We start from the raw sequence: 9,510 nt of genomic DNA on the forward strand, positions 1-9,510 counted from the left end.
TCAGGGCTTGAGCCCAAGTAGCCAACCCCTAGCCCCGCCCCTGGTCTGTAGTCATTGAGACATGTTGTATTGTATTGTATTTATTATGTGTATATCTTTTAATCTACATTTATTTTGATTTAAGTACTGGACAGTCATTATTGTTATTATTATGTCGGTCATAGTCCTGTGATTTATTGTGGATTTCTACTGTTAATGTATTGTGTGTCTAGTTTTATGTTAAAAAAGGGAAAATAAAAAACATTTGTTAAAAAAATCGTGACTGAGCCAGCCGGGCCTTGTCGGCTACATACAGCTAGCCACCCGCATGGCTCCCGTCAATATCTGCTGCTGACAACGTGCTCGCTGGAGCGGCAGACGGCCCCCTGCACAGCGCCCTCCTCTGGCGGGGAGGCGTCTATGCTTTTACCAACGCGTTCCTGTTTCCGGGTTCCCGTTTTACGCTCTGATTGGCCACTGACCTACGCTAGTACGCCCCCCTCGCTATGAGCGTAGCAGGACGCTGAAATGCAAATGCGTATCACAGTACTGCCTCCAGGAACAGCTGTTTCCGCGTGACTTTATGTGCGCTAAAGTTCTGGTAAGTTTAAAGTGCTTAGAAATGCCGGTAAATGCCGCTTCATTCATGCTTTGAGGCACGCTTCCTGACAGGATTTTATAATATTGTATTTTATAAAAACAATTCATGATAGCTTGTATAGCTCAACTGGTTAGTCCCCTGCCTGTGGACCATATGGTCCCTGGTTTGAATCTCTTGGATACTTCTTTTTTTTCTGTAACGTTAATTAATTTATCCACTCTGGTTGATAAGATAAGATATTCCTTTATTGATCCCCTTGGGGTAATTCAGGCATCATAGCAGCATGGGGGGGGTAAACAGGTAGTGAAAACAACACAAGCAGTGTAAACAAATAAGTCAATAGAATTGACTATCTAACCAACTGAAATATACAGTATTCACAGTATCACAGTATTCACATAAGGTGCAGTATGCATAAGGTGGTGTTATTGTCCTTTTTGGGACACCAGAGTGCATAGATTATTTAACGTTACGAAAAATTAAAAAAAGTAAGCAAGAGATTCAAACCAGCAGGGCACAGGCAGGGCACTAACCAGTTGAGCTATACAAGCTGTCATGAATTGTTACTGACTAATCCATCATTTACACTTTTCAAGTGCCAATTGCAGTCGTCGTCCATTATTTTACCATTAATAAATCAGATATCATGCGTGTGTGCTTTTGTGTGTGCGCTCTCGCTGACTCGTTAAGCCTTTCCCTACGCATATTCATTTCTGGAGCATTTCTTTATCCACTCTGGCGTGATGGTGTATTGTACTCGCAAATCGCTTCCTGTTGAATGAATCGGTTGAGTGCAGCGCTGACTCTCTACTTACGAGGGGGGCGTACTAGCGTAGGTCAGTGGCCAATCAGAGCGCAAAACGGGAACCCGGAAACACGAACGCGTTGGTAAAAGCATAGACGCGGCGGGGAGGCCTAATTGCACAAGGTCAAACCAGCGTCATGGGAGATAACAGACCCACGGACAAAGTATCGCCCCCTCCCGGCCTGGTGGATGTACTGCACGCTTGTTCTATCGCAACATGCCTGGAAGATACAACCCCCCCCCCCCCCCTTACCAATAGTTCCTAGCAACCACATATAACACCCTAGCAACCACCTAGAAACACCCTAGCAACCACATATAACACCCTAGCAACCACCTAGAAACACCCTAGCAACCACTTATAACACCCTAGCAACCACATATAACACCCTAGCAACCACATATAACCACCTAGAAACACCCTAGCAACCAGCTATAACACCCTAGCAACCACCTAGAAACACCCTAGCAACCACCTAGAAACACCCTAGCAACCACTTATAACACCCTAGCAACCACCTAGAAACACCCTAGCAACCACCCATAACACCCTAGCAACCACCTAGAAACACCCTAGCAACCACCTAGAAACACCCTAGCAACCACATATAACACCCTAGCAACCACCTAGAAACACCCTAGCCACCACATATAACACCCTAGCAACCACCTAGAAACACCCTAGCAACCACTTATAACACCCTAGCAACCATCTAGAAACACCCTAGCAACCACATATAACACCCTAGCAACCACCTAGAAACACCCTAGCAACCACTTATAACACCCTAGCAACCATCTAGAAACACCCTAGCAACCACATATAACACCCTAGCAACTACCTAGAAACACCCTAGCAACCACCCATAACACCCTAGCAACCACCTAGAAACACCCTAGCAACCACCTAGAAACACCCTAGCAACCACATATAACACCCTAGCAACCACTTATAACACCCTAGCAACCACCTAGAAACACCCTAGCAACCACATATAACACCCTAGCAACCACCTAGAAACACCCTAGCAACCACTTATAACACCCTAGCAACCACCTAGAAACACCCTAGCAACCACATATAACACCCTAGCAACCACTTATAACACCCTAGCAACCACCTAGAAACACCCTAGCAACCACCCATAACACCCTAGCAACCACCTAGAAACACCCTAGCAACCACATATAACACCCTAGCAACCACCTAGAAACACCCTAGCAACCACCTAGAAACACCCTAGCCACCACATATAACACCCTAGCAACCACCTAGAAACACCCTAGCAACCACTTATAACACCCTAGCAACCATCTAGAAACACCCTAGCAACCACATATAACACCCTAGCAACCACCTAGAAACACCCTAGCAACCACTTATAACACCCTAGCAACCATCTAGAAACACCCTAGCAACCACATATAACACCCTAGCAACTACCTAGAAACACCCTAGCAACCACCCATAACACCCTAGCAACCACCTAGAAACACCCTAGCAACCACCTAGAAACACCCTAGCAACCACATATAACACCCTAGCAACCACTTATAACACCCTAGCAACCACCTAGAAACACCCTAGCAACCACATATAACACCCTAGCAACCACCTAGAAACACCCTAGCAACCACTTATAACACCCTAGCAACCACCTAGAAACACCCTAGCAACCACATATAACACCCTAGCAACCACTTATAACACCCTAGCAACCACCTAGAAACACCCTAGCAACCACCCATAACACCCTAGCAACCACCTAGAAACACCCTAGCAACCACATATAACACCCTAGCAACCACCTAGAAACACCCTAGCAACCACTTATAACACCCTAGCAACCACCTAGAAACACCCTAGCAACCACTTATAACACCCTAGCAACCACCTAGAAACACCCTAGCAACCACATATAAAACCCTAGCAACCACCTAGAAACACCCTAGCAACCACATATAACACCCTAGCAACCACTTATAACACCCTAGCAACCACCTAGAAACACCCTAGCAACCACATATAACACCCTAGCAACCACCTAGAAACACCCTAGCAACCACTTATAACACCCTAGCAACCACCTAGAAACACCCTAGCAACCACATATAACACCCTAGCAACCACCTAGAAACACCCTAGCAACCACTTATAACACCCTAGCAACCACCTAGAAACACCCTAGCAACCACCCATAACACCCTAGCAACCACCTAGAAACACCCTAGCAACCACCTAGAAACACCCTAGCAACCACTTATAACACCCTAGCAACCACCTAGAAACACCCTAGCAACCACATATAACACCCTAGCAACCACCTAGAAACACCCTAGCAACCACTTATAACACCCTAGCAACCACATATAACACCCTAGCAACCACATATAACCACCTAGAAACACCCTAGCAACCAGCTATAACACCCTAGCAACCACCTAGAAACACCCTAGCAACCACCTAGAAACACCCTAGCAACCACTTATAACACCCTAGCAACCACCTAGAAACACCCTAGCAACCACCCATAACACCCTAGCAACCACCTAGAAACACCCTAGCAACCACCTAGAAACACCCTAGCAACCACATATAACACCCTAGCAACCACCTAGAAACACCCTAGCCACCACATATAACACCCTAGCAACCATCTAGAAACACCCTAGCAACCACTTATAACACCCTAGCAACCATCTAGAAACACCCTAGCAACCACATATAACACCCTAGCAACCACCTAGAAACACCCTAACAACCACTTATAACACCCTAGCAACCATCTAGAAACACCCTAGCAACCACATATAACACCCTAGCAACTACCTAGAAACACCCTAGCAACCACCCATAACACCCTAGCAACCACCTAGAAACACCCTAGCAACCACCTAGAAACACCCTAGCAACCACATATAACACCCTAGCAACCACTTATAACACCCTAGCAACCACCTAGAAACACCCTAGCAACCACATATAACACCCTAGCAACCACCTAGAAACACCCTAGCAACCACTTATAACACCCTAGCAACCACCTAGAAACACCCTAGCAACCACATATAACACCCTAGCAACCACTTATAACACCCTAGCAACCACCTAGAAACACCCTAGCAACCACCCATAACACCCTAGCAACCACCTAGAAACACCCTAGCAACCACATATAACACCCTAGCAACCACCTAGAAACACCCTAGCAACCACTTATAACACCCTAGCAACCACCTAGAAACACCCTAGCAACCACTTATAACACCCTAGCAACCACCTAGAAACACCCTAGCAACCACATATAAAACCCTAGCAACCACCTAGAAACACCCTAGCAACCACATATAACACCATAGCAACCACTTATAACACCCTAGCAACCACCTAGAAACACCCTAGCAACCACATATAACACCCTAGCAACCACCTAGAAACACCCTAGCAACCACTTATAACACCCTAGCAACCACCTAGAAACACCCTAGCAACCACATATAACACCCTAGCAACCACCTAGAAACACCCTAGCAACCACTTATAACACCCTAGCAACCACCTAGAAACACCCTAGCAACCACCCATAACACCCTAGCAACCACCTAGAAACACCCTAGCAACCACATAGAAACACCCTAGCAACCACATATAACACCCTAGCAACCACCTAGAAACACCCTAGCAACCACTTATAACACCCTAGCAACCACCTAGAAACACCCTAGCAACCACTTATAACACCCTAGCAACCACCTAGAAACACCCTAGCAACCACATATAACACCCTAGCAACCACCTAGAAACACCCTAGCAACCAGCTATAACACCCTAGCAACCACCTAGAAACACCCTAGCAACCACTTATAACACCTTATTGTGAAATAAGAATAATATAATGTGATATGTTGATATGCTATTGTGAGATTACAACATCTGATGTGATATTACAGAGAAATACTTTTGTCTTGTTTTTTTTAATAAAATTACAATATATTATTGTGAAATAAGAATAATATAATGTGATATGTTGATATGCTACTGTGAGATTACAACATCTGATGTGATATTACAGAGGATTTTGATTGCGGTATCTTATTGTGAAATAAGAATAATATAATGTGATATGTTGATATGCTATTGTGAGATTACAACATCTGATGTGATATTACAGAGAAAGACTTTCGTCTTGTTTTGTATAAAATTACAATATTTTATTGTGAAATAAGAATAATATAATGTGATAAATTGATATGCTATTGTGAGATTACAACATCTGATGTGATATTACAGAGAAAGACTTTCGTCTTGTTTTGTATAAAATTACAATATTTTATTGTGAAATAAGAATAATATAATGTGATAAATTGATATGCTATTGTGAGATTACAACATCTGATGTGATATTACAGAGAAACACTTTCGTCTTGTTTTGTATAAAATTACAATATCTTATTGTGAAATAAGAATAATATAATGTGATATGTTGATATTACAACATCTGATGTGATATTACAGAGGATTTTGATTGCAATATTTTATTGTGAAATAATAAATAAATTATGTGAAATATTCATATGCTACTGTGAGATTACAACATCTGATGTGATATTACAGAGGATTTTGATTGCGGTATCTTATTGTGAAATAAGAATAATATAATGTGATATGTTGATATGCTATTGTGAGATTACAACATCTGATGTGATATTACAGAGGATTTTGATTGCGGTATTTTATTGTGAAATAAGAATAATATAATGTGAAATCAAAAGATACTGTCTTTTTTACATGTATTTGTTGGGATATTACAGGAGGCCTTAATTACAATATGTTACTGTAAGATAATACTGTTAAATGTTGTGAAATGCTGGTTAATTTTTACAGTGTAATTACTGATTATTTCCACCTGTTGTCGATCACAGCCTAGTTAAGGCTTGTTTGATGCAACTATTCATTACACACTGATGAAGGCCGGACGGTCAAAAGCGTTTTGTGCGTAAAATTGTGCGTATTAAAATAAAAAAAAAAAATACCATATTCCTTGAGTGCGGTCCCTACCCCCTTTTTTGTGCGATGTGTATTGGAATACTGTGTCGGCCTCCATTGATGAAGGGGCGAGACATATGGCAAATACAAACAGCTTCCAGGTGAAAAACTCAATCTGAGTTGAGCTCGTCGGTTTTTCTCTCGATTTCTTTATATATTTTTTTCAGTTGCCAATCTAGCCTGGCATTTTCATCCGGCCCCCACACTTTGGCCCCCTAGGTGAAGCAGCGGATTTACACATGTGATTGACACCCCTGTTCTAAATCATAGACTGTCACCAAGGAGACCAGATACCTGGGCCCTATTCCCCGTACCTGGTTCAACTAAGTCGATCAATAGTCCCATTATCCAGCTTCAGTTAACCCGATGTTTGAAGCCGGGATTTTCATGTTCCTCGAAGGTGGATTCAGTCTCGTTAACTCAAACCAGACTTGAGACCCAGGATAAGTGCGCGCGGCCACTTCAGTTGAAAAGCCATCACGTATCGATAGCAGAGATCCTGATTTTCTAACGGCATTGATTGATTAATTGATTTAAAACTTTATTAACAGATTGCATTACGGTTCAATCGCCTCGCCGACAAGTTAAATGCGTTATCTATAGGCTAATTTTAAGTCCTTCATTACCCCAATCAATCAGATTATATTTCTTTAAACTTGCCTGCTGGCAGTAGGTTTATGGAATGGATAATCAAATGAGATCTTGCTAGCGAAAATAATTAGTTAAACTGTTATACGGAATAAGGACACGGCTCTCTTACCCATTGATTGATGTATGGTGGATCTTTTACTTATCTACACTGTGGTGTAACGGTGTCTGCTTTTGACTTTCACACAGGCGGCCCGGGTTCGATTCCCACTTCTCCTAGTCTTTTCCTTCTTTTTGCAATGTAGGAATAATTCAATTTGGTGCACGTTGAGAGCTATATAAAGAATGACATCCTCAATGCATGTAGATTTATAATATTTTAACGTAAAACTAGGCTACTTTTGCGTATAATCATTAATATTATATTCCAAAAGAATTATATTGGAAAAGCGGGGTTTCGAACACCGGTCGCCCGGTTGCCAAGATTCAGCACTAGCCGCTGCGCCACTGTGCCACATGGGATATACTCATTGTTTATGCATTAATGGACGAGAGACCCGTGTTTAGAATATTTTTCTTACCAAAAAATGAAGTTTTATCTCTTTATTCTCAAATGCATTAATGTGACGTCAACGGCTCATTCAATTTCTCAAATCCGTCAAACAGCGCATCTCATCAGACATTTTAATCCCAGTTACAATATCACACAAAAACCACAATCCCCGCATAGACACTTCAATTTTATGCTTGAATGAAACACAATCCGGCGCTCCGTTAAGCAAATCTACAGCGGAGATTAATATATGAAACTAATCAGAGCCAAACGGCCGATAGGTTTCATTCATTAAAAATATCCCCGCGGGATTCACATTTGCAATGAGCCGTTATTAAAATAACCACATGCAGCGTGTATCGCGACTCCGAGCGCCGTATATGACGTGCATTATTTTATTTAGGACAAAGTAAATCTATAGGCTCAATATGATTTATTATCAGAGTTTAGTTCTATTATTATACATTTCAAAAGCCCCCTCTAGGAAAACGAAGCACAGAAACTTAACTAGATTGTGAGAATCATTTCAGGAAGGGAGCTGGGATTTCTTTGCGGGGGCGTGGCCATGGTTCATCCGGCTAACTTGAACTTAACCCTGCTCTTGACCAGGCTCAAACTTTTTGATCTGTTGTCATGGTGATTTAGACAATCGCGCGTCGGGGAACAGAAAGGTCCGGCTTAAGTCAGGCTTGACCGAAAGTTATCCGGCTAACTCAGTTATCCAGGTACGGGGAACGGGGCCCTGCATGCCGTGCTGTAGACTAGTCAATCCAGTTGAATGACTTCGTCCTAAATGACAACTGACTAAGGTATGAGTCGAGTGCATCTAACATAACACAGTGATGTGATGATAAGAACATCCTAGAGCAAATCTACACAGGCTATTGCAGAGTGGGGCTATTGTCTGGGAGTGTTGCATTCATTTATTACATTTATTTTAAATGTTTTGGACTTCATGGTGTTTTTGTTTTGTTCTTGATTTATTGTGATGTTTCTTCTTGACTTGTTTAACTCATTCAGCGCCAGTCACGATGATAGTCGGGTTAACTCGCCATCACTTGAGCGCCAGACCCGAGTATAGTCGGGTTTTAATCGTTATTTCTTTTATTAGCGATATCCATTCATTTTCATCCATCCAGCCTGATGTTATCGTTGGGAATGGGTCTGAGCTCGCAAAAGGGCAAATACCGCCGCCTTCCAGTTGGTATTGCACCCCATTGGGAATGGTCTAGTTTATTTTCTGGATAAATATAAACAAGCCTCACCCAATTCTCCCAATTGCATCTAATGCACTTTTTACACCCTCACTCATGGATGCAGCATTCAAAACATGGGCCGGAAAGGGGCTAAAGAAGGTGAAGGACCTGTTTAAAGAAGGGCTGTTTATGTCCTTTGAACAGTTGGTAGGCGGGTATGACATTCCCCGCTCACATTTTATAGATATTTACAGGTGCGGGGTTTCTTTTCCTGTACTTCAACCAGACAGGTGGCTGGATAAGTGGCGTATACTGTTACGATTCTGGTTCCTGACTACGGTCGGGAACCACCCACCTTCTCTGTCATCTGTCACCTGACTGCTGTCACTTGTTTTTCCCTGTCATTTAGTGCTGTCACTTAGGGGTTGGCTTCTGATTGGCTGTCACGGGGGTGTGTGTGGAATGTTGGTATTTGGTGGCTAGACTGAAGATACATTATATGTTCCTGGTTCAAAAGCTCCTACAGTATACTTTATTATTGGTGACTGGGTGACATTTTGCAACATTGGATCAGCTTGAAACATTTTCTTGACATTGATACGTCTACTTAAAACTATGAGAAAACTTCATTTTGTGTGACTATCCAGTTTGCTTGACATAGCTGAGCAGCTCCCTGGGAAATGTAATGTCTATTCCAGGGGACAACCAAAGCGGTGAAATGACCAAATGTATACGCAGGTA

The sequence above is a fragment of the Notolepis coatsorum genome (genome assembly GCF_963971535.1).
Source record: "Notolepis coatsorum genome assembly, chromosome: 14".
NCBI classification, from domain to species: domain Eukaryota; kingdom Metazoa; phylum Chordata; class Actinopteri; order Aulopiformes; family Paralepididae; genus Notolepis; species Notolepis coatsorum.